At 39.5% G+C, this 17,677-nt stretch overlaps 1 long non-coding RNA gene across 1 annotated transcript in view; it reads right to left on the bottom strand.

Moving 5' to 3' along the window:
* Nucleotides 1–456: 456 nt before the first annotated feature.
* LOC129044912 (uncharacterized) overlaps nt 457–17,677 on the bottom strand; it is a 73,829-nt gene continuing 56,608 nt past the window's right edge. Inside the window, exon 4 of the long non-coding RNA XR_008504849.2 lies at nt 457–514. This is a non-coding gene — a long non-coding RNA (uncharacterized LOC129044912). The remainder of the gene's footprint in view (nt 515–17,677) is intronic.

The raw sequence follows: 17,677 nt of genomic DNA, 5'->3' as shown, positions 1-17,677 counted from the left end.
TGGGAGCTGCCCTCATGCATGGGTGATGGCTGAGTGTGGGAGGGCCCTGCCATCCCTTTCCAGCCTTCAGTAGCCAAACCCTGGGACTGTTCTTTCTCTCATTCCTTTGCGGGGAAGACAAGGGAAAATGCATATAATCCTTCTGAGACATGAAGATCCCAGGATGGTACGTCTTTCCCCATCTCAACAGGGAAACAGTGGTTTCCTTAATCTTTTGAACAAAGAAGAAACTTCCTATTTCATCTCTAAGAGCAGAAAGTGGAACAGATGATAAGCTGTTTGTGAAGGGTTTCATCCTCTGAAGGGTGTGAATATCTTCATGTCAACAGGAAACCCAGGGCCCTCGTGTACCTCTGGAAAGAAGAAAGGTGCCTTCTACTCCTGGTTAAGTCAGGTTCATCCTAAATAGAGGAGCTGGGCATTTGTTGGTGGCTGGATAATCTTCTTTTCCTCTAGGTGCCATCCTGGGGAAATGGATTATTAAATAATCTATCTCTTCTCAAAACCTAAGAAACTTAAAGAAGAGTTAAGTCAATTTACCTCACAAAAGGGAAAATCAGGCCAGAGAGTTCTTTTCACCATATTTATATGAGTTTCTGAAAATAGCAATACAAAGACTACAACCTCACTTAAAATTTCAAACAACGTAGGATTAAAATGTAGACAGCTCCCAATTTTACATTATCCATTTCACTCCTGAAGGGCAAATGCTATTTGCAGTTTGGGGTGGGACCTTCTAGACATTTGCTATGTATACACCACACACACACACACATACACACACAAAAACACACACACACACACACACAATAATTTCCTCCATTCTAGGATGCCATCAAATGTAAAGCCCAGGAGTGAAGGTGCCACTCCTCCAGGCTACTGTCCCTTCCTATTGTGTCCTCTCCCATTGTGCCCCAAGTGTAGGCACAGCCCAATCCCTTTCTCCACAGCAAGACTAATCAAGTAAGTGATGGTTTGCATAGCGATACTGACATTTTTGAGGGACAACTGGCAGGAATTCCATCACATAACAAGCCAGAAAATCAAACTAGATTATTGCTCTGGAATTGGACAGCCTGGGTTCGTATCCCAGTTTTTCTACTCACTAATGACCTGACTTTGAGAAAATTACCGAGGTGTCTTAACTTTCTTATTTGTGAAATGAAGATAATAATAGTACCTGCCTTATAGGGTTGTTCACAAAATTATGTTAAATATATGAGAAGAGTCTATAGCCATGCTGGGCAAGAAGGAGTGCTCAGCAAATGTTAAATTTGTTTTACTCTTCCAAAAATCCATGTGTCATACTACAAGGCAGGGGTCAGCAAACTTTTTCAGTAAAGGGTCACATAGTAAATATTTTAGGCTTTGGAACCCATATGATCTCTGTAAAACTACTCAACTTTACATGGGGGAAAGAAGCCCTAGACAATATATAAGTGCATGGGTCTGGCATGTTCCAATAAAGCTTTATTTATGACATGTGAATTTCATATAATGTTCACAAGTCATGAAATATTCTTTTAAAAAATTTATTTCTCAATCATTTTAATGTAAAACAAACAAACAAAAAAACAAACAAACCATTCTTCACTCCTGGGCCATGCAAAATCAGGTGGTGGGCTGGATTTGGCCTACAGGCTGTAGTTCACCAACAAATCCCACCACCAGCATCACAGATGCCCCCATCTGGCCATTTCTGTACCCTCTCTTTTCCAGGTCCCCATTTCCCTGTTTTTGCTCATGTTTCATCTATAGGAGAAAGCAAAACTCGGTAATCACCTTTCTACTCAAGAAGAGCCCTTTCCCATTAGGACACAGGGAGCATGGTCCCTCTGTCTCAGGCTCTACACTCCAGGTTGAGCTCTGCCCTCACCTTTGCAAACTAGAGGGCCCGGGGAAAATGGTCACATGTGTTATACGTGGAAGCCTGCCTTCTGTTGGGGACATATATTTTAATGGCTGCGTGGAAGGCAACTGCTTGAGCCCACAAACTTCTTTAACCTGTCCCTTGGTGATTGTTATGGTTTGGATGTGTGTCTCTGCCCAAATCTCATGTTGAATTGTAATCCCCAGTATTGGAGTTGGGGCCTGGTGGCAGATGATTGGATCATAGAGGTGGCTTTCTCATAAATGACTTAGCATCATCCCACCATCCTCTTGGTGCTCTCCTTGCAATAGTGAGTGACTTCTTGCAAGATCTGGCTGTTTAAAAGCATGGCACCTCACTCTCACTCTCTCGCTCTCTCTCCTGTTCCCACCATGTGAGATATCTGCTCCCCCTTCACTTTCTACCATGATTGTAAGCTTCCTGAGGCCTTCCCAGAAGCACATTCCTGTGTTACGCTTCCTGTACAGCCTGCAGAACCATGAGCTAATTAAACCTCTTTTCTTTAAAAATTATCCAGTGTCAGGTATTTCTCTTTTTTTTCTTTTTATTTTCTTTTCTTTTCCTTTTTTTTTTTTTTTTTTTTTTTTTGAGACAGAGTCTTGGTCTATTGCCCAGGCTGGAGTGCAGTGGTGCGATCTTGGCTCACTGCAGCATCCACACCCTGGGTTCAAGTGATTTCTCCCACCTCAGCTTGCTGAGTAGCTGGGATTACAGATGTGCACTACCATGCCGGGCTAATTTTTGTATTTTTAGTAGAGATGGGGTTTTGCCATGTTGGTCAGGTTAAGTATTTCTTTATAGCAATGCACAAACAGCCTAATACAGTAATGAATGTTTATATCATATTGTTTCCAGTTTTCCACTATACAAAGAATGTTGCATTTTCTCATAAAATCCTCAAATAACTCTATGAGAGGGGAACAATTTAATCTCATTTTACAGATGAAGTAAAGGAGAAAGGCACAGAAAAATGAAGTAACTTGGCCAATTTCACACATGGTTATGATGGAAGCTGCTATGACTCCACTTCCTGGATACAACTGACTGACCACCAAGGGTGGTCACCGGAGCCAAGATATTGTTACTGTCGTATTCATTTTCTTGTATTACTTAATTGGTCTATAGGCAGGCACATGGCCCATGCTAAGTCAATCAGTGTCCTTTTCCTAGAATTTTAGAACTGGAATCAGGAAACTCTTATAATTCAAACTCAGGTCTACTAGCAGACTTTTGGAGAAAAATTCCTGTTTTCAAAGAGAAGGAAGCCAAGGGAGGAAGATAAATGGATAAACCATGAGAATCTTGAGGGCACTCAAAGCTTGGTTCCAGGTGTTCCCAAGGCCCAGCTATACCCCAGACCTCCCAGAAGCTAAGCTGTTTTGTAAGAGTCCACAGTATATATTTAATCAATTACTTTTTTTTTTTTTTTTTTTTTTGAGATGGAGTCTGGCTCTGTCGCCCAGGCTGGAGTGCAATGGTGCGATCTCGGCTTACTGCAACCTCCACCTCCCAGGTTCAAGTGATTCTTCTGCCTCAGCCTCCCAAGTAGCTGCGACTACAGGTGTGCACCACCACGCCTGGCTAATTTTTGTATTTTTAGTAGACACAGGGTTTCACCATTTTGGCCAGGATGGTTTCGATCTCTTGACCTTGTGATCCACCTGCCTCAGCCTCCTAAAGTGCTGGGATTACAGGTGTGAGCCACTGTGCCCAGACTAATCAATTACTTTTTAAAGTGTTTTTATTTAAAAAAAATTTTTCTTTCACTTTTACCTGAGAGAGTTCTAATTACTTTAAGTAAATTAATCACCAAGTGATACTGTAAACATTATAAGAAAACAGCTATCAGGATACAGACAATTTCTCTGATGGCCACTTTAATATGTTTGTAAACCAAAAATAAATTTCTAAGCCCCCCAGCCGACTAAATAGATCCCTTCTTGGCCAAGAGGACCCCAGAAAAATCTGAAAAACTGAATTCCCAGCCATGACAGGAAGGGAGGTTGGACATACCACATTATATTCCCTCCCTTTTGGAGTTTAGGCACAACTGACCAGCATTAACATTAAAATACAGACCATAAGACTGAAAAAAACAGACTCTTTGTGGCAATAAGATAACAAATTCCAACCTGACTCTGGTATAGCATTGCATGACAGATAGTAGACCTGGAGAGAAATCAAAATATTTTACCCCAAAATATATTTATTTGACATATTTTGAAATTGTCCTGCCAAGCCATCTTTTATGGGGGGAATTTGCATTTGTAGAGAATCTCCATTAATGGAGATAATGCAGCCACACCTTCCTTTTCCAGGCCTTTCCTGGATCTAGGAAAGATTAACCAAGAGTCTGAAATCTTTTGAGGCTGGAAAAGAGACATTTACTATCTATTCTCTCTGAAGGCTGCTACCTATGAAACTTCATCTACATAACAAGAACTTTGGTCTCCATAAGCCCCCTTATCTTAAGCATTTTTTTCTACTGACTTCAAGTCTTTAGACAAAACTTAACTCTTTCAACCAATGACCAATTAAAAAAATCTTTGAATCCACCTATGACCTGTAACCCCCATCCCCATCTCACTGCCCCCTTCAAGATATCCTACCTCTTTAGGCCGAACAAATGTAGACCTTCCATTATTAGTTTAGTATTTTACCTGCAAGTCCCATCTCGCTAAAATGTATAAAACCAGGCTGGGCATGGTGGCTCACACCTGTAATCCCAGCACTTTGGGAGGCTGAGGTGGGGGGGATCACTTGAGGTCTGGAGTTCGGGACCAGCCTGGTCAACATGATGAAACCGTATCTCTACTAAAAATACAAAAATTAGCCAGGCGTGGTGGTGCACACCTGTAATCTCAGCTACTTGGGAGGCTGAGGCTGGAAACTTGCTTGAACCTAGGAGGTGGAGGTTGAGCCGAGATCACACCATTGCACTCCAGCCTGAGTGGCAGTGTGAGACTCTGTCTCCAAAAAAAAAAAAAAAGTATAAAACCAAACTGTAATCCAACTGCCTGGGGCACTCTTTCTCAAAAGCTCTCAAGACTGACTGTTACCTGGGCCATGGTCACTCATATTGGCTTAGAATAAACCTCTTTAAAATATTTTACAGAGTTTGGGGTATTTTTCTATCAGCAGATTACAGACTCATGACAAGTGATTTCTACTGAATAGCCAAAAGAAAATACATTTAGCAAACCAAGAAGCATACTCTATTAGCCATGGCATAAAAATAGACAAACGTAAGCCACCAGTGTTGCAGAACTTTCTTTGCTAAAAATAAAGAGGGGGAACAAGTAGAGAAGTAAAGTAAGAATAACAAATCTCAATCACCAGGAATACACCATTTAAACTCTTTGCTGCAACCTCCTCAGTTTTGTGTAAAATAAAGGAGGTAGACCAGATAACTGCCTAGCTCCCTACTATCTCTAAAATTATAATGTTTAGCTCTGATGTTAAAAATGCCAATGGTAGACAAACTTAGACTGAATGCTTTTAACAGTACCCAAGTCACCTCTTGAATGCTTTGCTGCTTAGAAATTTCTTCCACCAGATACCCTCAATCATCTCCCTCAAGTTCAAAGTTTTACAAATCTCTAGGGCAGGGGCAAAATGCCGCCAGTCTGTTTGCTAAAACATAGCAAGAATCAGTTTTACTCCATTTCCTAACAAATTCTTCATCTTTATCTGAGACCACCTCAGCCTGGATTTCATTGTCTATGTCATCATCAGCATTTTGGTCAAAGCCATTCAACAAATCTCTAGGAAGTTTCAAACTTTCCCACATTTTCCTGTCTTCTTCTGAGGCCTCGAAATGGTTCCAACCTCTGCCTGTTACCCAGTTCCAAAGTCGCTTCCATATTTTTGGGTGTCTTTACAGCAGTGCCCCACTCTATCAGCACCAATTTACTGTATTAGTCCGTTTTCATGCTGCTGATAAAGACATACTTGAGAGTGAGTAATTTATACAGAAAAAGAGGTTTAATGGACTCACAGTTCCAGGTGGCTGGGGAGGCCTCACAATCATGGTGGAAGGCAAAAGGCACCTCTTACATGATGGCAGGCAGGGCAGAATGAGAGCCAAGCGAGGGGAGACTCTATTTTTATATATGTATGTATGTATGTATGTATGTATTTATTTATTTATTTTTGAGACGGAGTCTCTCTCTGTCGCCCAGGCTGGAGTGCAGTGGCGCGATCTCGGCTCACTGCAAGCTCCGCCTCCTGGGCTCACGCCATTCTGCTGCCTCAGCCTCCCCAGTAGCTGGGACTACAGGCGCCCGCCAACACACCCGGCTAATTTTTTGTATTTTTAGTAGAGACGGGGTTTCACCGTGTCAGCCAGGATGGTCTCAGAGCTCCTGACCTCGTGATCCGCCCGCCTCGGCCTCCCAAAGTGCTGGGATTACAGGTGTGAGCCACTGCGCCCGGCGGAGGAGAGACCCTTTATAAAACCATCAGATCTTGTCGGACTTAGTCACTACCCAAAGAACAGTATGGGGGGAGCCACTCCCATGATTCAATTATCTCTCACCAGGCCCCTCCCTCAACACGTGGGAATTATGGGAGCTACAATTCAAGATGAGACTTGGGTGGGGCACAGCCAAACCATATCAGCAACTGCAATAGAGAAAGAGTAATCCATGCAGTGCCGGCTGTGCGGCAGACCAAAGTTTTAGTATTACACAAATCAGTCTCTCCAAGCATTTGAGGATCAGAATTCTTAAGGATAATTTGGTGGATAGGGGAAGGCCAGTGAGTCCAGAGTGCTGATTGGTTGGGTTGGAGATGAAATCATGGGGAATTGAAGCTGTCCTCTTGCACTGAATCAGTTCCTGAGTGGGGGCCACAAGATCAGATGAGCCAGTTTATTGCTCTGGATGCCAGCTGCTCCATCAAGTGCAGGGTCTGCAAAAATATCGCAAGCATTGATCTAAGGAACAGTTTAGGGATGATCAGAATCTTGTAGCCTCCAGCTGCGTGACTCCTAAACTATAATTTCTAATCTTGTGGGTAATTTGTTATTCCTATGAAGGCAGTCTAGTCCTCAGGCAAGAAGGAGGTTTGTTTTGGGAAAGGGCTGTTATCATATTTGTTTTATTTATTTATTTATTATTATTTTTTAAATTTTACTTTAAGTTCTGGGATACATGCGCTGAATGTGCAGGTTTGTTATATACTTAGGATTGTCTTGGCTATATGGGCTCTTGTTGGTTCCATATGAAATTTAAATGTAAACATGTGCCATGGTGGTTTGCTGCACCTATCAATCTGTCATCTAGGTTTTAAGCCCCATATGCATTAGGTATTTGTCCTAATACTCTCCCTCCCCTTTCCCCCTACCCACCGACAGTCCCCGGTGTGTGATGTTCCCCTCTCTGTGTCCATATGTTCTCATTGTTCAACTCCCGCTTATGAGTGGGAATGTGTGGTGTTTGATTTTCTGTTCCTGTGTTAGTTTGCTGAGGATGATGGCTTCCAGCTTCATCCATGCCCATGCAAAGGAAATGAACTCATTCTTTATTATGGCTGCATAGTATTCCATGTTGTATATGTGCCACATTTTCTTTATCCAGTCTATCATTGATGGGCATTTGGGTTGGTTCCAAGTCTTTGCTATTGTAAATAGTGCTGCAATAAATATACATGTGCATGTATCTTTATAGTAGAATTATTTATAATCCTTTAGTAATGGGATTGCTGGGTCAAATGGTATTTCTGGTTCTAAATTCTTGAGGAATTGCCACACTGTCTTTCATAATGGTTGAACTAATTTACACTCCCACCAGAAGTGAAATCCTTCTTCTTTCTTCACATCCTTGCCAGCATCTGTTGTTTCCAGACTTTTTAATGATCAGCATTCTAATTGGCATGAGATGGTGTCTCATTGTGGTTTTGATTTGCATTTCTCTAATGACCAGTGATGATGAGCTTTTTGTCATGTTGGTTGGCAGCATAAAACGTCTTCTTTTGAGAGGTACCTGTTCATATCCTTCACCTACTTTTTGATAGAGTTGTTTGTTTTTTTCTTGCCAATTTGTTTAAGTTCCTTGTAGATTCTGGATATTATCCCTTTGCCAGATGGATAGATTGCAAAAATTTTCTCCCATTCTGTAGGTTGCCTTTTCACTCTGATGATAGTTTCTTTTGCTGAACAGAAGCTCTTTAGTTTAATTAGATCCCATTTGTCAATTTTGGCTTCTGTTGCAGTTGTTTTTGGTGTTTTAGTCACAAAGTCTTTGCCCATGCCTATGTCCTGAATGGTATTCCCTAGATATTCTCCCAAGGTTTTTGTGGTTTTAGGTTTTATGTTTAAGTCTTTAATCTATCTTGAGTTAATTTTTGTATGAGATGTAAGCAAGGGGTCCAGTTTCTGTTTTCTGCATATGGCTAGCCAGTTTTCCCAGCACCATTTATTAAATAGGGAATCCTTTCCCCATTGCTTGTTTTTGTCAGGTTTGTCAAAGATCAGACGGTTGTAGATGTGTAGTGTTATTTCTGAGGCCTCTGTTCTGTTCCATTTGTCTATATATCTGTTTTGGAACCAGTACCATGCTGTTTTGGTTACTGTAGACTTGAAGTATAGTTTGAAGTCAGGTAGCATGATGCCTCCAGCTTTTTTCTTTTTACTTAGTATTGTCTTGGCTATATGGGCTCTTGTGTGGTTCCATATGAAATTTAAAGTAGTTTTTTTCCAATTCTGTGAAGAAAGTCAATGGTAGCTTGGAATAGCATTGAATCTATTAATTACATTGGGCAGTATGGCCATTTTCACGATATTGATTCTTCCTATCCATGAGCATGGATTTTTTTTTTCCATTTTTTCCTCTCGTTTCCTTGAGCAGTGGTTTGTAGTTCTCCTTGAAGAGGTCCTTCACGTCCCTTGTAAATTGTATTCCTAGGTATTTTATTTTCTTTGTAACAATTGTGAATGGGAGTTCACTCATGATTTGACTCTCTGCTTGTCTATTATTGGTGTATAGAAATGATTGTGATTTTTGCACATTGATTTTGTAACCTGAGACTTTGCTGAAGTTGTTTATCAGCTTAAGGAGCTTTTGGGCTGAGATGATGGGGTTTTCTAAATACAGAATCATGTCATCTGCAAACAGAGACAATTTGACTTCCTCTCTTCCTATTTGAATACCTTTTATTTCTTTGCCTGATTCCTTGCCTGATTCCTCTCGCCAGAACTTCCAATACTAATTGAATAGGAGTGGTGAGAGAGGGCACCCTCATCTTGTGCCAGTTTTCAAAGGGAATGCTTCCAGCTTTTGCCCATTCAGTATGATATTGGCTATGGGTTTGTCATAAATAGCTCTTATTATTTTGAGATATGTTCCATCAGTGTCTAGTTTTTTGAGAGTTTTTAGCATGAAGGGGTGTTGAATTTTATTGAAGGCCTTTTCTGCATCTATTGAAATAATTATGTGGTTTTTGTCATTGGTTCTTTTTATGTGATGAATTATGTTTATTGATTTGTGTATGTTGAAACAGCCTTGCATCCCAGGGATGAAGCCAACTTGATTGTGGTGGATAAGCTTTTTGTTTTGCTGCTGGATTTGGTTTGCCAGTATTTTATTGAGGATTTTCACATTGATGTTTATCAGAGATATTGGCCTGAAATTTTCTTTTTTTGTTGTGTCTCTGACAGGCTTTCGTATCAGGATGACGCTGGCCACATAAATTGAGTTAGGGAGGAGTCCCTCTTTTTCTATTGTTTGGAATAGTTTCAGAAGAAATAGTATCAGCTCCTTTTTGTACCTCTGGTAGAATTTGGCTATGAATCTGTCTGGTCCTGGGCTCTTTTTGGTTGGTAGGCTATTAATTACTGCCTCAATTTCAGAACTTGTTATTGGTCTATTCAGATATTTGACTTCTTCCTGGTTTAGTCTTGGGAGGGTGTATGTGTCCAGGAATTTTCCATTTCTTCTAGATTTTCTAGTTTATTTGCATAGAGGTGTTTATAGTATTCTCTGATGGTAGTTTGTATTTCTGTGGGATCAGTGGTGATATCCCTTTTATCATTTTTTATTGTATCTGTTTGATTCTTCTCTCTTTTCTTCTTTATTAGTCTGGCTAGTGATCTATCTATTTTGTTAATCTTTTCAAAAAAGCATTCCCTGGATTCATTGATTTTTTGAAGGGTTTTTCGTCTATCTCCTTGAGTTCTGCTCTGATCTTAGTTATTTCTTGTCTTCTGCTAGCTTTTGAATTTGTTTTCTCTTGCTTCTTTAGTTCTTTTAATTGTGATTTTAGAGTGTTGATTTTAGATCTTTCTTGCTTTCTGATGTGGGCATTTAGTGCTATAAACTTCCCTCTAAACACTGCTTTAGCTGTGCCCCAGAGATTCTGGTACGTTGTGTCTTTGTTCTCATTGGTTTCAAAGAACTTCATTATTTCTGCCTTAATTTTATTATTTACCCATTCGTCATTCAGGAGCAGGTTGTTCAGTTTCCATGTAGTTGTGCAGCTTTGAGTGAGTTTCTTAATCCTGAGTTCTAATTTGATTGCACTGTGGTCTGAAAGGCTGTTTGTTATGATTTCTGTTCTTTTGCATTTGCTGAGGAGTGTTTTACATCCAATTATTGGTTGATTTTAGAGTAAATGCTATGTGGTGCTGAGAAGAATGTGTATTCTGTGGATTTGGAGTGGAGAGTTATGTAGTTGTCCATTAGGTCTGCTTGGTCCAGAGCTGAGTTCAAGTCCTGAATATGCTTGTTAATTTTCTGTCTCGTTGATGTGTCTAATATTGTCCATGGGCTGTTAAAGTCTCCCGCTATTATTGTGTGGGAGTCTAAGTCTCTTTGTAGTTCTTTAAGAACTTGCTTTATGAATCTGGGTGCTCCTATATTGGGTGCATATATATTTAAGATAGCTCTTCTTGTTGCATTGATGCCTTACCATTATGTAGTGCCCTTCTTTGTCTTTTTTGATCTTTGTTGGTTTAAAGATCAGAGTTGTCTGTTTTATCAGAGACTAGGATTGCAACCCCTGATTTTTTATTTTTATTTTTGGCTTTCCATTTGCTTGGTAAATACTCCTCCATCCCTTTATTTTGAGCCTATGTGTGTATTTGCATGTGAGATGGTTCTCCTGAATACAGCACACCAATGGGTCTTGACTCTTTATCCAATTTGCCAGTCTGTGTCTTTTAATTGGGGCATTTAGCCTATTTACATTTAAGGTTAATATTGTTATGTGTGAATTTGATCCTGTCATCATGATGCTAGCTGGTTATTTTGCACATTAGTTGATGCAGTTTCTTCATAGTGTCGTTGGTCTTTATATTTTGGTGTGCCTTTGCAGTGGCTGGTACTGGTTTTTCCTTTCTATATTTAGTGTTTCCTTCAGGAGCTCTTGTAAGGCAGGCCTGGCAGTGACAAAATCTCTCAACATTTGTTTGTCTGTAAAGGATTTTATTTCTCCTTCACTTTGAAACTTAGTTTGGCTGGATATAAAATTCTAGGTTGAACATTCTTTTCTTTAAGAATGTTGAATATTGGCCCCCACTCTCTTCTGGCTTGTAGGGCTTCTGCAGTGAGATCTGCTGTTAGTCTGATGGGCTTCCCTTTGTAGGTAACCTGACTTTTCTCTCTGGATGCCCTTAGCATTCTTTTCTTCATTTCAACTTTGGAAAATCTGATGATTGTGTGTCTTGAGGTTGCTCTTCTCAAGGAATATCTTAGTGGTGTTCTCTGTATTTTCTGAATTTGAATGTTGGCCTGTCTTGCTAGGTTGGGGAAGTTTTCATGGATACTATCCTGAAGTGTGTTTTCCAACTTGGTTCCATTCTCCTTGTCACTTTCAGGGACCCCAATCAATCGTAGGTTTGGTCTTCTCATATAGCCCCATATTTCTCGGAGACTTTGTTCATTCCTTTTCATTCTTTTTTCTCTAATCTTGTCTTCACACCTTATTTCAGTAAGTTGATCTTCAATCTCTGATATCCTTTCTTTTCCTTGATTGATTCAGCTATTGATACTTGTGTATGCTTCATGAAGTTCTTCTGCTGTGTTTTCCAGCTCCATCAGGTCATTTATGCTCTTCTCTAAACTGTTTATTCTAGTTAACAGTTCCTGTAACCTTTTGTCAAGGTTGTTAGCTTCCTTGCATTGGGTTAGAACATGACCCTTTAGCTCAGAGGAGTTTGTTATTACCCACCTTCTGAAGCCTGCTTCTGTCAATTCATCAAACTCATTCTGTGTCCACTTATGTGCCCTTGCTGGAGAGGAGTTATGATCATTTGGAGGAGAAGAGGCATTCTGGTTTTCAGAATTTTCAGCATTTTTGCATTGATTTCTCCTCATCTTTGTGGATTTATCTACTTTTGATCTTTGAGGCTGATGAGCTTTGGATGGGATTTCTGTGTGGTTTTTTTTTTTTTTTTTTTTGCTTGTTATTGTTGATGTTGATGTTATTGCTTTCTGTTTGTTAGTTTTTCTTCTGACAGTCTGGCCTCTCTTCTGCAGGTCTGCTGCAGTTTGCTGGAGGTCCACTCCAGACCCTATTTGCCTGAGTATCACCAGCAGAGGCTGCAGAACAGCAAAAATTGCTGGCTGCTCCTTCCTCTGGAAGCGTCATCCCAGGGGGCACTGGCCTGATGTCAGCCATAGCTCTCCTGTATGAGGTGTCTGTCAACCCCAGTTGGGAGGTCTCTCCCAGTCAGGAGGCATGGGGGTCAGGGACCCACTTGAGGAGGCAGTGTTTCCCTTAGCAGAGCTGGAGCACTTGTGCTGGTAGAACCCTCCTTTTCTGGATCCACTGCTCTCTTCAGAGTGGGCAGGCAGGAATGTTTAAGTCTGCTGAAGCTGCGCCTACAGCCTCCCCTTCCCCCAGGTGCTCAGTCCCAGGGAGATGGGTGTTTTATCTATAAGCCCCTGACTGGGGCTGCTGCCTTTCTTTCAGAGATGTCCTGTCCAGAAAGGAGGAATCTAGAGAGGCAGTCTGGCTTTGCCGCACCGTGTTGAGCTCTGCCCAGTCTGAACTTCCTGGCCTCCTTAGCACTGTGAGGGGGAAACTGCCTACTCAAGCCTTAGTAATAGCGGACGCCCCTCCCTGCACCAAGCTCGATCCTCCTAGGTTGACTTCAGACTGCTGTGCTGGCAGCAAGAATTTCAAGTCAGTGGTTCTTAGCTTGCTGGGCTCCATGGGAGTGCGACCCACTGAGGAAGACCACTTGGCTCCCTGGCTTCAGCCCCCTTTCCAAGGGAGTGAATGGTTCTTTCTTGGTGACAGTTCCAGGCACCACTGGGGTGGGGGGGTTGGGGGAGGGAAACAACTTCCTGTAGCTAGCTTGGTGTCTGCCCAGATGGCTGCCCAGTTTTGTGTTTGAAATCCAGGGCCCTGGTGGTGTTGGCATGGGAGGGGATCTCCTGGTCTGTGGGCTGCAAAAACTGTGGGAAACGCTTAGTATCTGGGCTGGTCCTTCACGGCTTCTCTTGGCTGGAAAAGGGAGGCCCCCGGCTCCTGGCACTTCCAGGGTGAGGCGACGCCCCACCCTGCTTTGGCTCACCCTCCATGGGCTGCACCCATTGCCTAATCAGTCCCAATGAGATAAAGAGGGTATGTCAGTTGGAAATGCAGGAATCACCCACCTTCTGCGTTGGTCTCACTGGGAACTGCAGACCAGAGCTGTTCCTATTGGACCATCTTGCCAGATCTCCTGGACTCTTTTAAACATGCTTGAATAATAATTTTTAAAAAATTTGAACACTTGGATCAAAAAGTAGGAAATCGTTCCTCTTACATTATACCTATTGATAATTTGGTGTTCTTACACAAAGGGTTAGGGCATTGTGTTATGAAAACTGTAATTAAAAACCACAATTACTTTTGCACCAACCTAATAAAATGTTAACACATCTAATCTCCTCTGAGAAGAAATGTATTTCATTGTTTTTACTTATGTAGCTTGATAGTGTGAAAGATGCCCATTTATAGAATAAGTCATCTAAGTATACTTAGAAAATAAAATAACAACTTGAATTTGACCTCTGGATTGCCTCCAGAAAGAGTCCACTTTGTGTACTAAACTAATGTCATCTTAAGTCAGAAAGTGGTCTGAACGGGGCTCTTGTTTAGCCTATGTGCATTTTAATATTCTAGTGATTTGTTTGCTTTAAAAAGTGAGGTGGGAATAAGTTCTTTTGTGCTGATTATTTTTCCTGGGTTCACAATAGGGAAAATCTCTTTCCTTTTTTTTTTTGGACGGATTATCGCTCTGTCGCCCAGGCTAGAGTGCAGTGGTGCGATCTCAGCTCACTGCAACATCCACCTACCAGGGTCAAATGATTCTCCTACCTCAGCCTCCTGAATAGCTGAGATTACAGGTGCATGCCACCATGCCCAGCTAATTTTTCTATTTTTAGTAGAGACCATGCTGGTGAGGCTGGTCTGGAGCTCCTCACCTCGTGATCTGCCCACCTCGGCCTCCCAAGGAACATTTCTTAATTTAGGAGTTTCTTTCTTAACTTCTCATTGCATGAGTTTGATTTCAGTATGTTATCTGTTAGATAAATAATCATTACTGAAAATGGATTCAGAAAATCAAGGGTAGAGCAGTTTGAATTAAACTCGAGTGTTCACGAACAAGCCAATCCTAAGTACTTGTGGATTTCACTCAAGTAACCCATGGAGTAAAGTTTTCGTGATTTCTTGCCAAATTCTAATATGAAAATAAAGATATGTACTGTATTTTCTATCACTATTATATTTTCTTTATAGTATATAAAATAGGACAAACTGTCATTTATCTTTGTTATCGTGTTGTTTTCTTTGTCTTATTAGGACAGGTTTTTAATAATTTGTTTTAACATGCTCTCTTCAGAGTGTTATACTCTTGCAGTGTTTCTTTATATCAGATGCCTTGTGCCTTTTGATATTTATTTTTAGCTTAATTTAGCTTCATTTTAATATATAAAACACTTAATCACCGTGACTTCCTAAGTTGCCGTTTCTTCTATTCTGTTTAAACTCAGGATATACATTCCATTTTAGAGACAGTTTTAAGTTGATACTGTTAAATGATTTCATGCCCTCTGTTGGTTCTTTGATAAATTACAAGTTATATTTTGATCAGTAGGAATGTAATATTTTTAATTTAATTTAATTCTATTTTTCCTTTTTTAGAGACAGTGTCTCACTCTGTTGCCCAAGCTGAAGTGCTGTGGTGTGATCATAGCTCACTGCAGCCTTGAACTCTCGGGCTCAAACAATCCTCCTTCCGCAGCCTCCAGAGTAGCTAGGATTACAGGCACATGCCACCATGTCCAACTAATTTTTTAAATCGAATTTTAAAAATTTTGTTTCTCTTGTATATGTATATTTTTTATTTTTATAGAGACAGGGTTTCACTATGTTACCCAGGGTGGTCTCGAACTCCTGGGTTCAAGCAATCCTCCTGCCTCAACCTTCCAAAGTGTTGGGATTACAGGCGGGAGCCACCGCACCCAGCCAACAAATGCTTCTCTGTCTTTATTGATTATATATATATAAAAATATATATATTATATATATATATTCTACCTCTATTTACAGCCTTTTTGACCCTAGGCAAATTAATCTCTGCATGCCTCAATTTCCTCAGCCATAGAATAATGGATGATAATAGCTTATTTTATCAATTCTAAAACTAACTTTTTTCCCCACATTTTAATATCTGTGATATCAGAGCATGCCTCACTGTCAGCATTAAAAAGTACCATTGTGACTTAGATTACTTGGCAGCATTTTTCTATGATGGATAAAATAATGATGATGTCTTCCACTAGATAGAATATCACATTAATACCTGTATCCTAGGGTTTTGTGGGGGTTAACTGAGTCAAGATACATGAAATGCTTAGAACTGTGAATGGCTAATATTAATCACTTAATAAATGTAGTACACTAGCTGGGTATGGTGGCGTGCACCTGCAGTCCCAGCTACTAGGGAGGCTAAGGCAGGAGGATCACTTGAGCCCAGGAGTTCAAGGCTGCAGTGACCATGAAGATGCCCATAAATAGCCACTGCAGTCCAGTGCTGCACTGCACAGTAGGCCCTTTCTCTAAAATATACACATATGTAATATATATAAATATAGATCTCTATTCATATATGTATATATGTTATATATAACATATGTTATGTTATATATAACGTATGTTATATAACATACGTTATATATGTTATGTATGTTATATAACATATGTTACGTATGTTATGTATGTTGTGTAACATATGCTATGTATGTTATATAACATATGTTATATATGTTATGCATGTTATATAACATATGTTATATATGTTATGCATGTTATACATAACATGTTGTATATGTTATATATAACATGTGTTGTATAAGTTATATATAACATGTGTTTATATATGTTACATCTAATGTTTTCTGTTGTTTATACATGTTTACATATGTTACATATATAGATATAATATGTATATCTTATATATAATATGATATAATATGTAACATATGGTGATCTATATTTATATATAACATATAAATTACATATAAGTGGAATACATATGTAATATAATACATCATATAATACATATCATAATAAATATAATATAATACATATAATATAAATTATATGTGACATATATAAATAAGAGATTTATATTTATAATCTATTAGTATTCTAATCTGTGGATGGATTACAAATTAACTAGTCCCCTCCTCACATTGAAACTATAGATTGCTTCTAATTCTTCTATATATACAGCTTTGAATATTCTTCTACGTAAACCTTCATGTGCATCCCTAATTAGGATAGATTTCTAGTAATGGAATTACTAGATCAAAAAGCATGAACAAATTTAAGGGATGGATCATAGTGATTAGAAAGTCAGTCAAACCTGTGTGAGAATCACCACTTGAGTTGTTTTGGATTCCCCTATATATGTAAAAACACATGGTATTTGTCTTTCTGTACTTGACTTATTTCACTTAGCATAATCTCTAATTCATCCATGTTGTCACACATGACAAAATTTCCTTCTTTTTTTTTCTCCTTTGTTTTGGAATTACTATAGCTTTGTAGTATAGTTTTAAATAAGGTAGTATGATTCTTCCAGCTTTGTTCTTTTTGTTCATGATTTCCCTAGCTATTTGGGATTTGTGTGTGTGTGTGTGTGTGTGTGTGGTTCCATATAAATTTTAGGAATTTTTTTCTATTTCTATGAAAAATGATGTTGGAATATTGATGGAAATTGCATCGAATCTGTAGATAATTGTGGGTAGTAAGGACATTTTAATAATGTTAGTGTTTTCAATATATGAACATGAGATGTCTTTTCATTTATTTGTGTTTTTTTCAGTTTATTTCATGAGGTCTTATATATTTCAGTGTATAGATCTTTCACCTCCTTGGTTAAATTTATTCCTAAGTATATATTTTTTTGGTAGCTGTTGTAAATGGGATTGCTCTCTTCCTTTTTTGGATAGTCTCTTCCTAGTGTATAGAAATGCTATTGATTATTGTGTGTTGATTTTGTATTCTACAAATGTACTGTATTCATTTATTAGTTCTAACAATTTTGCTGGAGTCTGCAGGAAATTCTATAGAATAAGATTATGTCATCACCAAACAGTGACAATTTCACTTCTTCCTGTACTATTTGGATGCCTTTTAATTCGTTCTCTTGCCTAATTGCTCTGGCAATGACTTCCAGTACTATTTTGAATAGAAGTGACAAGAGTGGGCATCCTGGTCTTGTTCCAGATCTTAGGGGAAAGGCATTCGATTTTGAGTATAATGTTAGCGATGGGCTTCTCATATATG

The sequence above is a fragment of the Pongo pygmaeus genome, chromosome 8 (assembly GCF_028885625.2).
Source record: "Pongo pygmaeus isolate AG05252 chromosome 8, NHGRI_mPonPyg2-v2.0_pri, whole genome shotgun sequence".
In the NCBI taxonomy this organism is placed as follows: Eukaryota; Metazoa; Chordata; class Mammalia; order Primates; family Hominidae; genus Pongo; species Pongo pygmaeus.
This window is presented reverse-complemented; position numbering and strand designations above follow the sequence as displayed.